We start from the raw sequence: 13,162 nt of genomic DNA, 5'->3' as shown, positions 1-13,162 counted from the left end.
AGGTTGTATCCACTAGCAACGGCTCAACCTCTCTGACTGCTGAAGATAGGCGCGGTACAAGGGAGTAGACAGAAGCAAGGTCGGACGTAGCAGAAGGTCGGGGCAGGCAGCAAGGATCGTAGTCAGGGGCAACGGCAGGAGGTCTGGAACACAGGCTAGGAACACACAAGGGAACGCTTTCACTGGCACAATGGCAACAAGATCCGGCGAGGGAGTGCAGGGGAAGTGAGGTATACATAGGGAGTGCACAGGTGAACACACTGATTAGAACCACTGCGCCAATCAGCGGCGCAGTGGCCCTTTAAATCGCAGAGACCCTAGGGAGCGGGGCCGCGCGCGCCGGGACAGGACCGACGGAGAGCGAGTCAGGTACGGGAGCCGGGGTGCGCATCGCGAGCGGGCGCCACCCGCATCGCGAATCGCATCCCGGCTGGAGGCGGTATCGCAGCGCACCCGGTCAGTGGATCTGACCAGGGCGCTGCGGGAGCGAGAGTGTAGCGAGCGCTCCGGGGAGGAGCGGGGACCCGGAGCGCTCGGCGTAACAGTACCCCCCCCTTGGGTCTCCCCCTCTTCTTGGAGCCTGAGAACCTGAGGACCAGACTTTTATCTAGGATATTGTCCTCAGGTTCCCAGGATCTCTCTTCAGGACCACAGCCCTCCCAGTCAACCAAAAAGAAGGTTTTTCCTCTGACCTTTTTGGAGGCCAGTATCTCCTTTACAGGAAAGATGTCTGAAGAACCGGAGACAGGAGTGGGAGAGATAAGTTTAGGAGAGAAACGGTTGATGATGAGTGGTTTAAGAAGAGAAACGTGAAAGGCATTAGGAATACGAAGAGAAGGAGGGAGAAGAAGTTTATAAGAGACAGGATTAATCTGGCACAAAATTTTGAAAGGACCAAGATAGCGTGGTCCCAATTTGTAGCTGGGACCACGGAAGCGGACATATTTAGCGGAGAGCCATACCTTGTCTCCGGGAGAAAAAATGGGGGGAGCTCTTCTTTTCTTATCAGCAAACTTCTTCATGCGTGTTGAAGCCTGTAAGAGAGAATTTTGGGTCTCTTTCCATATGGTGGAAAGATCACGAGTTATTTCATCCACAGCGGGCAAACCAGAGGGCAAGGGAGTAGGGAGGGGGGAAGAGGGTGACGGCCGTACACCACGAAAAATGGGGATTTGGAAGAAGATTCAGAAACTCTGAAGTTATACGAGAATTCGGCCCATGGTAGAAGATCTGCCCAGTCATCCTGGCGGGAGGAAACAAAATGCCGTAAATAATCACCCAGGACCTGGTTAATTCTTTCTACTTGCCCATTGGATTGAGGATGATAAGCAGAAGAAAAGTTTAATTTAATCTTGAGTTGTTTACAGAGAGCCCTCCAGAATTTTGACACGAATTGGACGCCTCTATCCGAGACGATCTGCGTGGGCAACCCGTGAAGACGAAAAATGTGTACAAAAAATTGTTTTGCCAACTGAGGCGCAGAAGGAAGACCAGGAAGAGGGATGAAATGTGCCATCTTGGAGAATCGATCAACGACCACCCAAACAACAGTGTTGCCACGGGATGAGGGTAAGTCTGTAATAAAGTCCATACCAATCAGAGACCAAGGCTGTTCGGGAACAGGCAGAGGATGAAGAAGACCAGCGGGCTTCTGGCGAGGAGTCTTATCCCGGGCACAGACAGTGCAGGCCCGCACAAAATCAACAACATCCGTCTCCAGAGTCGGCCACCAATAGAAACGAGAGATGAGTTGCACGGATTTCTTGATGCCCGCATGGCCTGCGAGATGGGAGGAGTGACCCCATTTGAGGATTCCGAGGCGTTGGCGTGGAGTGACGAAGGTCTTCCCTGGAGGAGTTTGCCTGATGGAGGCTGGAGAAGTGGAGATCAGGCAGTCAGGAGGAATGATGTGTTGCGGAGAGAGCTCTACTTCCGAGGCATCCGAGGAACGAGAGAGAGCATCGGCCCTGATGTTCTTATCGGCAGGCCGAAAGTGAATTTCAAAATTAAATCGGGCAAAGAACAGAGACCACCTGGCCTGGCGAGGATTCAGCCGTTGGGCAGACTGGAGATAGGAGAGTTTTTTGTGATCGGTGTAAATAATAACTGGAAATCTTGATCCCTCCAGCAGATGCCTCCATTCCTCAAGTGCTAATTTAATGGCTAGAAGCTCTCGATCCCCGATGGAGTAGTTCCTCTCCGCCGGAGAGAAGGTCCTAGAAAAAAAACCACAGGTAACAGCATGCCCGAAAGAATTTTTTTGTAGAAGGACCGCTCCCGCTCCTACTGAGGAGGCATCTACCTCCAATAGGAAGGGTTTAGATGGGTCAGGTCTGGAGAGCACGGGAGCAAAGAAAAGGCAGACTTGAGCCGTTTAAAGGCGTCTTCCGCTTGAGGAGGCCATGACTTAGGATTGGCATTCTTCTTGGTTAAAGCCACGATAGGAGCCACAATGGTGGAAAAATGTGGAATAAATTGTCTGTAATAATTGGCGAACCCCAAAAAACGTTGGATAGCACGGAGTCCGGAGGGGCGTGGCCAATCTAAGACGGCAGAGAGTTTGTCTGGATCCATTTGTAGTCCCTGGCCAGAGACCAAGTATCCTAGGAAAGGAAGAGATTGACATTCAAACAGACATTTCTCCATCTTGGCATAAAGTTGATTGTCACGAAGTCTCTGAAGAACCATGCGGACATGCTGGCGGTGTTCTTCTAGGTTGGCAGAAAAAATCAGGATATCGTCCAGATACACAACAACACAGGAATATAAGAGATCACGAAAAATTTCATTAACAAAGTCTTGGAAGACGGCAGGGGCGTTGCACAGGCCAAAGGGCATGACCAGATACTCAAAGTGTCCATCTCTAGTGTTAAATGCCGTTTTCCATTCATCCCCCTCTCTGATGCGGATGAGATTATAAGCACCTCTTAAGTCCAGTTTGGTAAAGATGTGGGCACCTTGGAGGCGATCAAAGAGTTCAGAGATAAGAGGTAGAGGGTAGCGGTTCTTTACCGTGATTTTGTAAGACCGCGGTAGTCAATGCAAGGACGTAGGGAGCCATCTTTTTTGGACACAAAGAAAAATCCGGCTCCGGCAGGAGAGGAGGATTTGCGGATAAAGCCCTTTTTTAAATTTTCCTGGATGTACTCAGACATAGCAAGAGTCTCTGGGGCGGACAGAGGATAAATTCTGCCCCGGGGTGGAGTAGTGCCCGGGAGGAGGTCAATAGGACAGTCATAAGGCCTGTGAGGAGGAAGAGTCTCAGCTTGTTTTTTGCAAAACACATTAGCAAAGTCCATATAGGCCTTAGGGAGACCGGTTACAGGGGGAACCACAGGGTCACGGCAGGGAGTACTGGTAACCGGTTTAAGGCAGTCCTTGAAACAAGAGGTACCCCAACTCTTGATCTCCCCTGTGGACCAATCCAGGGTTGGGGAATGGTGTTGAAGCCAGGGTAGTCCAAGGAGAATTTCGGAAGTGCAATTGGAGAGGACCAAAAACTCAATTTTTTCGTGACGAGGTCCGATGCACATTAGGAGGGGTTCCGTGCGGTAACGCACGGCACAGTCCAATCTTTCATTGTTAACGCAATTGATGTAGAGAGGTCTGGCGAGACTGGTCACTGGGATGTTGAACCTGTTGATGAGAGAGGCCAAAATAAAGTTTCCTGCAGATCCGGAATCCAAGAAGGCCTTAGTGGAGAAGGAGAAGGTAGAGGCAGATATCCGCACAGGCACAGTAAGACGTGGAGAAGCAGAGTTGACATCAAGGACTGTTTCACCTTTGTGCGGAGTCAGCGTACGTCTTTCCAGGCGGGGAGGACGGATAGGACAATCCTTCAGGAAGTGTTCGGTACCGGCACAGTACAGGCAGAGATTCTCCATGCGTCGTGTCCTCTCTTGAGGTGTCAGGCGAGACCGGTCAACTTGCATAGCCTCCACGGCGGGAGGCACAGGAACGGATTGCAGAGGACCAGAGGAGAGAGGAGCCGGGGAGAAAAAACGCCTCGTGCGAACAAAGTCCATATCCTGGTGGAGCTCCTGACGCCTTTCGGAAAAACGCATGTCAATGCGAGTGGCTAGATGAATGAGTTCATGTAGGTTAGCAGGAATTTCTCGTGCGGCCAGAACATCTTTAATGTTGCTGGATAGGCCTTTTTTAAAGGTCGCGCAGAGGGCCTCATTATTCCAGGAAAGTTCTGAAGCAAGAGTACGGAATTGCACGGCGTACTCGCCAACGGAAGAATTACCCTGGACCAGGTTCAGCAGGGCAGTCTCAGCAGAAGAGGCTCGGGCAGGTTCCTCAAAGACACTTCGAATTTCCGAGAAGAAGGAGTGTACAGAGGCAGTGACGGGGTCATTGCGGTCCCAGAGCGGTTTGGCCCATGACAGAGCTTTTCCAGACAGAAGGCTGACTACGAAAGCCACCTTAGACCTTTCAGTAGGAAACTGGTCCGACATCATCTCCAAGTGCAGGGAACATTGTGAAAGAAAGCCACGGCAAAACTTAGAGTCCCCATCAAATTTATCCGGCAAGGATAGTCGTAGGCCTGAGGCGGCCACTCGCTGCGGAGGAGGTGCAGGAGCTGGCGGAGGAGATGATTGCTGAAGCTGTGGTAGTAGCTGCTGTAGCATCACGGTCAGTTGAGACAGCTGGTGGCCTTGTTGCGCTATCTATTGTGACTGCTGGGCGACCACCGTGGTGAGGTCGGCGACAACTGGCAGAGGAACTTCAGCGGGATCCATGGCCGGATCTACTGTCACGATGCCGGCTGGCAGGAGGTGGATCCTCTGTGCCAGAGAGGGATTGGCGTGGACCGTGCTAGTGGACCGGTTCTAAGTCACTACTGGTGTTCACCAGAGCCCGCCGCAAAGCGGGATGGACTTGCTGCGGCGGTAGTGACCAGGTCATATCCACTAGCAACGGCTCAACCTCTCTGACTGCTGAAGATAGGCGCGGTACAAGGGAGTAGACAGAAGCAAGGTCGGACGTAGCAGAAGGTCGGGGCAGGCAGCAAGGATCGTAGTCAGGGGCAACGGCAGGAGGTCTGGAACACAGTCTAGGAACACACAAGGGAACGCTTTCACTGGCACAATGGCAACAAGATCCGGCGAGGGAGTGCAGGGGAAGTGAGGTATACATAGGGAGTGCACAGGTGAACACACTGATTAGAACCACTGCGCCAATCAGCGGCGCAGTGGCCCTTTAAATCGCAGAGACCCGGCGCGCGCGCGCCCTAGGGAGCGGGGCCGCGCGCGCCGGGACAGGACCGACGGAGAGCGAGTCAGGTACGGGAGCCGGGGTGCGCATCGCGAGCGGGCGCCACCCGCATCGCGAATCGCATCCCGGCTGGAGGCGGTATCGCAGCGCACCCGGTCAGTGGATCTGACCGGGGCGCTGCGGGAGCGAGAGTGTAGCGAGCGCTCCGGGGAGGAGCGGGGACCCGGAGCGCTCGGCGTAACAGCAACATCGGGCAACTTTTGGATATCGCATGTGGGAGTGGTTTTTACTGCATGGAACGACTGTAATTGGCACCTTCCCCCTCCTAACAAATGAAAATTGCTTTTTTAGATCTGTATAATTTTAGATTTGCTGATTTTTGAGTGTTTTATGGCTATTTTATTTATATTTTGTGGCTGTTGTTTATATTATTGTGGTGTCCCGGCACCGTATTGCGTACTGTGCCTTGGTTATTAGTCCTCAAAGTCAGAGTCCCTAGGACTATCGGGGTTCGCTTCCCTAATTAGCCCCTAGTCACCCCTTAGTAACTTGATCTTTATGAATATTATCATTGTAAATATGTACAGTAACCCCCCGACATGCGATTGCCCCGACATATGATAAAAACGACATACGATGGCCTCTCAAAGGCCATCGCATGTCGATGTCAGCATCGACATACGATGCTTTTATATGTCGGGGCCATCGCATTAACTGCTATCCGACAGCGCAAAATGCTTAAGCTGCTGTCGGATAGCAGTTTAAGCATCCCGGACAGGTTCGCTTACCTATCCCCGCTGCTCCGGGTCCACTTCGCGATCCTCCGACGTCTTCTGTATCTTCTCCAGGGTCCGGGCCTCGCTTTTCGGCGTCGTTATTATGTCACTATGCACGCCGCGCCGGCGCAGCAGCGTAATAACGTCACCAGAAAGCGAGGCCCGGACCCTGCAGAAGATGCGGAAGAAGCCAGAGGATCCCGAAGAAGACACCGAAGCAGCGGGACAGCATCGGGAGCCCCTGGGACAGCATCGGGAGCGGTGAGAACGCTGTCCGGAGCAGCGGGGACAGGTGAGTATAACTTCCTATACTTTACATTGCACGGATCCCTCAACATACAATGGATTCGACAAACGGTGGGTCGTTTGGAACAAATTACCATCGTATGTTGAGGGACCACTGTATATGGTGTTACTCACTTGTTTTAGCATCGCAGGACCTGCGGGTCATGTGACTTGGTTCAGAACTCTATGGTATGTTGAAGGACCTTAGGTGGTTCTTGAGTCACGTGTTCTCCCATAATGCCGTGTAACGGTGAGTGACAGTTGTTTTGGACCAATCCAAAACGGCTCAGCCCCTGCCCATATAAGGGAGCTGCGGCCATTGATCGCTCTCTTGGGTTGCTGACTCGGAATGAGGTAGGACCTCCGCAACTTACAAGTACGTTTACCAGGCCAAAGCCTTGCGGCCTCGGCCTATACCACAGCGGTTATATATCTATAATTCCCTGCTACTCTCCGCAAGATCACTGGACCTAAATGCACCCCTAAATCCAGCGGATCTATGCAATGAAATCTTCCTAAAGCTAAATTGAGCTTATCTGATCTCAACCAACTATCAATCGCTGCTCAACTACAAATAGACTTTGTTATCTGGACTGTTGTTGCTATTGCCTGCTTCAGAAAATCTTCAGTAAAAGTTCCTGCAAGTTTCAGTTGACAGTGGTTGTGGACAATCCATTTATTACGCATTCACCTATCGTTCTTGGGAAGGGTGGCGATAGGCCCAGCACCATTACAGTATTTAACCCTCACCCTGGCGTCACGAGTGACAAGGGTTAACAGCGCCCTTTATAATTCAGGACAGCAACACCCCAACTACCCTATACCCCACCAAGGCACCACATTATTATTTATTACTTACAGATTATCCCCACCTCTTATCCTGTCTTCTTACCTCATTCTCTTATCCCGTCCCCATTTCCTCTTATCCCATCCTCATATCCCGTCCCCATATTCCATCCTCTTATCCCGTTCCATTATCCTGTCCCCATATTCCGTCCCCATATCCCGTCCTCATATCCTGTCCTCATATCCCGTCCTCATATCCCGATCTCCTATCCCGTCTTCTTATTTCATCCTCTTATCCCGTCCTCGTATCGTGTCCTTATATCCCGTCCTTATATCCTGTCCTCATATCCTGTACCCATTTCCTATCCTCTTATCCCGTGCTCTTATTCTGTCCTCATAACCCGCCTCCATATCCTGACCTTTTATACCGTCCTCTAATCTCGTTCTCATATCTTGTTCTCTGCTGCGGCTGAGTTGTGATGAGGAGATTGTAGCCCAAAATAGAAGGGGACGTGGCTTTTTGGGAGTGGGGGTGACTTGCAAGCCAGACTGATGCACAATAGGGTTGAAAACCGGAGGGGTTGGGGCTTTGTGAGATGGACATGGTTTGCAGGAGGAGCTTGGCTTGCAAGCCGGACTGACACACCTGGAATTGCAGAGCAGAGTTTATGGAATAAGTTATCGGAAGTAAGTCCCATGGACTTGCATGGGGACTTCAGACAAATACTGCCACTCTCAAGTAAGGGGGTAGGTTAGAGTTATTTATCTATTCTATATTGTTAGTTGACATGTAAGTGACCAAGTTTCATCGAAATATTTAGTTGTTAGGAAGTGATGGTGCAACATACACATACACACGGGGGGAGATTTATTAAAACCTGTCCAGAGGAAAAGTTGATGAGTTGCCCATAGCAACCAATCAGATCGCTTCTTTCATTTTTTTACAGTCCTTTTTAAAAATGAAAGAAGCGATCTGATTGGTTGCTATGGGCAACTCAGCAACTTTTCTCTTTGGACAGGTTTTGATAAATCTCTTCCATACAGTACATACGCACAATGGAGGAGATTTATCAAAACCTGTCCAGAGGAAAAGTTGCCCAGTTGCCCAGAGCAACCAATCAGCTCGCTTCTTTCATTTTTAACAAGCCCTCTGTAAAATGAAAGAAGCAAGCTGATTGGTTGCTATGGACAACTGGGCAACTTTTCCTCTCCACAGGTTTTGATAAATCTCTCCCATTGAGTTTTGTGTATAATATATACGTGGTGGCCCAGTACAGGGGTTGCACACCTGTACCCTTGCTGTCCTGTCTGGTGGACTCTATTGCAGTGTCCCCTGAGTCCCCCCCTTAAGCTGAGTATGTTAAATGGTTAATAAGTGCCTATATTAATGTAATGTATATATGACGTTATGTACCTTTAAAGGTTTTTACCAAGTCTTGTAGCCAAGGAAGGTACCAGTGATCAGGTGACTTATAGGGTGGCCTATAGGACCCCTCCAGAGTCTCCCACATAAAAACCCTGGGAGGAGCTAGCTAGGGAGTTCTAGTTTCAGTTTAGAGCAGTGTTTCCCAACCAGGGTGCCTCCAGCTGTTGCAAAAGTACAACTTCCAGCCTTCGGCAGTCCAGGCATGCTGGGAGTTGTAGCTTTACAACAGCTGGAGGCACCTTGGTTGGGAAACAATGGTTTAGAGCATGCTGAGGAACAGCCAAGACCTGGAGAGAGTGTCCGGTGTCCTGAGGAGACCCAAGGCCGACCACGCAGCCCCGCTTCTACCAATCAAGTGCCCCACAGGTGAAAGTCAAAATCTGGTGAGCTACATATGGGGTGAAGTCTGTCTAGTCAGTCCTAGTCCAGTCAGTCAAGATCAGTTGGCATAAAGTCAGCGTCGGCCTGAAGCAAATTGTCCAAAATCCACTATAAGTCCCAGTGAGCCCTAAAGTCTCCTTGGGCCTAACTGAGCTGTAAAGACTATTCCATCTGTCTGACTTAGTTAAGCTGCCATTGTTCCGTAACTTGGCGTTGGAGTCATCATTTGCCCCATGCCTTGCCCAGGATCCAGCGGCCATAAATTTGGGTGGTGTAGAGGTAAAACCACGCCCTGGCCTCACGAGCACAATGGGTTAATGCTATCTGCCCCTAGGGTAATAACATCTGCCCTCCATCACACCCTCACTATATATATATATATATATATATATATATATATATATATATATATATATATATTTGTAGTAGTAGCAGTATTTAATTTTTTTTATCTTATGTTAATTTTTTGTTTATTTTTTATTGTATTTTTTTTCACATTTCTGCTGTAGATTTTCAAATGTTTTCAGGCCTCGTGTGATGTTAGATAAATTGTGTAGAGGAGAAGGTGCACAAAACCTCAGGTCAAGGACTGTAAAAATGACAAAACTCGCTATTAACATGCACAGACAATCTTCTCCCTGCTATGACTGTTGCCTGCTGGTTATACATTTCATGGTAGATTCCGGCTTGGAAAGTGTTAAAAATATTGGAAGAAAAGAGCGACACAACTGTGTCACATGGAGGCGGCACCGTGCGGTGATACATGGCGTCCATTTCATTATTTATATTGTGTACACTAAATGAAGAGTCCGTTGCATAAGTCTTCCCACACCGTGCAGCAACATCAACATGTTTCCATTGATAAAAAATATAATAAATTATAATAAAAAAAAAAAAAAACATGTTTCTATTGATCATATCCCTTATCTGTTATCTAAGGAAAGTCTAAGGAGGGGGCGTATATGTAATCTGAATGAACACTTACAGAAGCACTTAAGGATTTTTTTTTTTTTTTACTTATTTTGATTATATATAGGCTAGTGTGAGAATAATATAGAGGTTCTTGTATGTGCATCATGCTTACCCGTTTTAGCTGATGTGGCAGGCATGGGATAGGCTCCATGTTTGATGTAAATTCATCATTGAATGCTGTCTAAATTTCCCATTAATCCTCTGGCTCAGAGTGTTGCGTTTGATCACTGCACCTGGTAATCTAATCTGGTGCTGGATATCAACCAGGTGAACTGATTAGACTTTGAAGTCTTAAAGGGTTACTCCGGTCACCAGCGTCCAGAACTCAACGTTCCGAACGCTGGGTGCGGGCTTCTGTGTTCACGGCTGCCCCCTCGTGATGTCATGCCCCGCCTAGTGATGTCACGTCCCGCCCCCTCAATGAAAGTCTATGGGAAGGGGGCGTGACGGCCGTCACGCCCCCTTCCCGTAGACTTTCATTGGGTGGGCGGGGCTTGATGTCACGAGGGGGTGGGGCGTGAACACGGAAGCCCGGACCCGGCATTCGGAACATTGAGTTCCGGATGCTGGGGAGTGCATTAACCCTGTAAGACTTCAAAGTTTAATCAGTTCACCTGGTTGATATCCACCACCAGATTAGATGACCAGGTGCAGTGATCAAACGCAACACTCTAAGCCAGAGGATTCATGGGAAGTAACCCTTTAAGACTTTAATTTTACAATTTTTTGCTACATTTTGTTTTTTTACATGTTTTTAAGGCATTTTGGTTGTTTCTGCAGCGATTTTCCAAAATCATGGTAAAGATGACACATTTTAAATCTGATCTGAAGAGGACGACTCAAGAATATCTATTTGCATATTTCTATATTATATCTTTGTTTGTTTTTTTTTAGTTTATGGGGAAATGCCCTTTAAATCATGGTACGATTGTTATACTGTCTTGTGTATTAAATAATCTGTAATATTAAATTCATAAATCATCCCAAATATTTAATATAAAACTTCTCTGGCTGCAGTGTAAAATACTGTGTATATATATATATATATCTCTCAGCATATGGAAATGTAAGATTTATATATTGGCTGTATACCGCCAGGTAATCATACCAATAGATTTCATCCGTAGTGCAGGTGGCGGACCAACTAGAGTGCTGTATCTATTATTCATGAATTCATTATATATTGATATATATATTATAAAAATGGCCATGTTTGGGGATGGCTGATGCGCAAAAAGCTGAATTACACAGACGCCGCTATTTTTAGACCAACTCGACAACAACCTTGGAGTCGGAAAAGTGTCAGTTTCACGGGAAATCAGCCGCCCGGCGTCACGTCTGTTGGTATTATTGTTTTATATAGTAGCTTGGCAAATCTTTAAGGTCAATTTGTCAATCACAAATCGCTTACCAAACAGCTGACACCATTTAATTGTGCTTGCATGAAGGATACGGGTGTCACACCTTCAGGTATGTATATAGTTGTTGTTTTTTTTGAGTCGTGGCTTGGGGTCCGCTGTGCCCTCCGACTGCAACACTTCTTTCTTCTCTGCTCCCTGTTTGATAAACTAGGAGGGGTCACTTTCCTGCACTGAGCCCTGTTGAAATACACGCATGTGCCCAAGTCCTGCAGGAATGTGTGGGAACTGAGTTCCTACACTTTTTCCACAGCAGGAACACCATTCCCATTAGCAGGAGTCCTGCAGGACCAGCCTTGAGTGGACATTTTGGGTGAGTTACCATGCTTTTTTCCCCCAGGACTTGACCCCTGCATGTGCCATTGAAACTAGTTGTCGCGCATGCGCGGTGACTTTGTTAGGTTCGGGCATGCGCCACGACAATCTGTATCAATGACGCATGCACAGATTTCAGCAGGGCTCAGCACAGGAAACTGAATTCTTCTTGTCCATCAAACACAGCCCTGCTGAAATCTGTGCTTGAGTCATTGATACAGATTGTGGCACACGCCCAGAGCTTGTAAAACCACCGTACATGCGCGACAACTAGTATCAATGGCACATGCGGGGGTCAAGTCCTGGGAAACAATGTGTGGGAACTCACCCAAAATGTCCTCTCAAGGGCTGGTCCTGCAGGATTCCTGCTAATGGGCATGCCCGAACCTAACAAAGACACTGCACATGCGCGGCAACTTGCATTAATGCACCTCCTCCTTGTCTATCAAACAGGGAGCAGGCAGGGCTTCAGAGCAGAGACATGTTGCAGTCCTAGGGCACCACAGATCCCAAGCCACGCCTCTTTGACACTTCCAGGTGCAACAGTTTTTGCCACAAATTAAAGTAACAATATACATAACGGAAGGTAACACCAGTATGGTGGGCATTTGGTAAGGCTTTTGTAGTTGACAAATTCACTATAACTAGCTAACCTAACATTAAAAAGTTGCCTCTGTGGAGAAGACCCTCGGTGTTCCCTATTCCATAGGGTCAGATAGGCAGGAACATAGCTGGAAGGAGGCCTGCAGAGTATTTGTATGAGAAGGAGAGTGGGGCCAACACTATATGGGTGACGTTGTTGGGTGGTTACTCTAGCTTTATTCCTGGTAAATCTTCTCTGGATCCATAAGGGAAAGGGGCATTCTGATTATTTTAATAGACTAAAGGTTTCTGGGTTTTTTGTGGGCCTTGACCTGACTTAGGAACCATAACTTGAATTTTAATGGCCTACAATAAGGTAAACCTGTATTATGGTACATAAGCATCTTTGATGTCCATTTGCTGTGACCCCTACAATCTCCAAAATGGTGTCTGTCTCGTAATGATGTTACTTTTGAGCGCTCCGGCCTACATCTTCCAAGACGAACTGCTCTCCAGAGTGACGGCCCGGCCCGTTAACCACCGGGTGTAGCAATGTCCTGCCTCAGCTGATAATTGGTTTAGTGGGCCATCACTCTCGAAACTAGGGGAGTAACCCTTTATTATTTATACACAGTGTATGCTCAGTTGTGCACACAAAAAAATAAAAAACTTGGCGTTCATGTTACATTATGTCACCAATGTTTCCGCTCCATCAAAAAGATAAAAATCTCGAATTTCGTTTAGTTCTTGTATCCTCTGAATAAATACAACCTTGTACTGAACCGATAACCAATCGCAAATATTTATTTTTTCTCTCCCCTCCCGCTAGATTTCTGATATTTCGGCAGAAGAGACGACGTTCCATCTTGTTGTGGATTTAAAGTTTACTCCAAGTAAAGGAAAACTTTGGAACTCTTCCCTGACGTTCCCCGAGGCGATGTAAGTACCTGCTGATCCTAAATGGGACCTTATGGGTTTTCTTGGCCGTGGGTTGTACGACG

At 48.0% G+C, this 13,162-nt stretch overlaps 1 protein-coding gene across 13 annotated transcripts in view; it reads left to right on the top strand.

Annotated features, from left to right (window-relative positions):
- The window catches only part of TENM4 (teneurin transmembrane protein 4), a 1,400,276-nt gene that overhangs the window by 443,482 nt on the left and 943,632 nt on the right, over positions 1-13,162 (top strand). For all 13 annotated transcript variants that reach the window (XM_056561274.1, XM_056561279.1, XM_056561286.1 and 10 more), the window contains exon 3: positions 12,991-13,100. The gene's annotated coding sequence lies outside the window, so the exon portion shown is untranslated. The remainder of the gene's footprint in view (positions 1-12,990; positions 13,101-13,162) is intronic.

This window comes from Hyla sarda, chromosome 2, assembly GCF_029499605.1.
Source record: "Hyla sarda isolate aHylSar1 chromosome 2, aHylSar1.hap1, whole genome shotgun sequence".
Taxonomy (NCBI): Eukaryota; Metazoa; Chordata; class Amphibia; order Anura; family Hylidae; genus Hyla; species Hyla sarda.
This window is presented reverse-complemented; position numbering and strand designations above follow the sequence as displayed.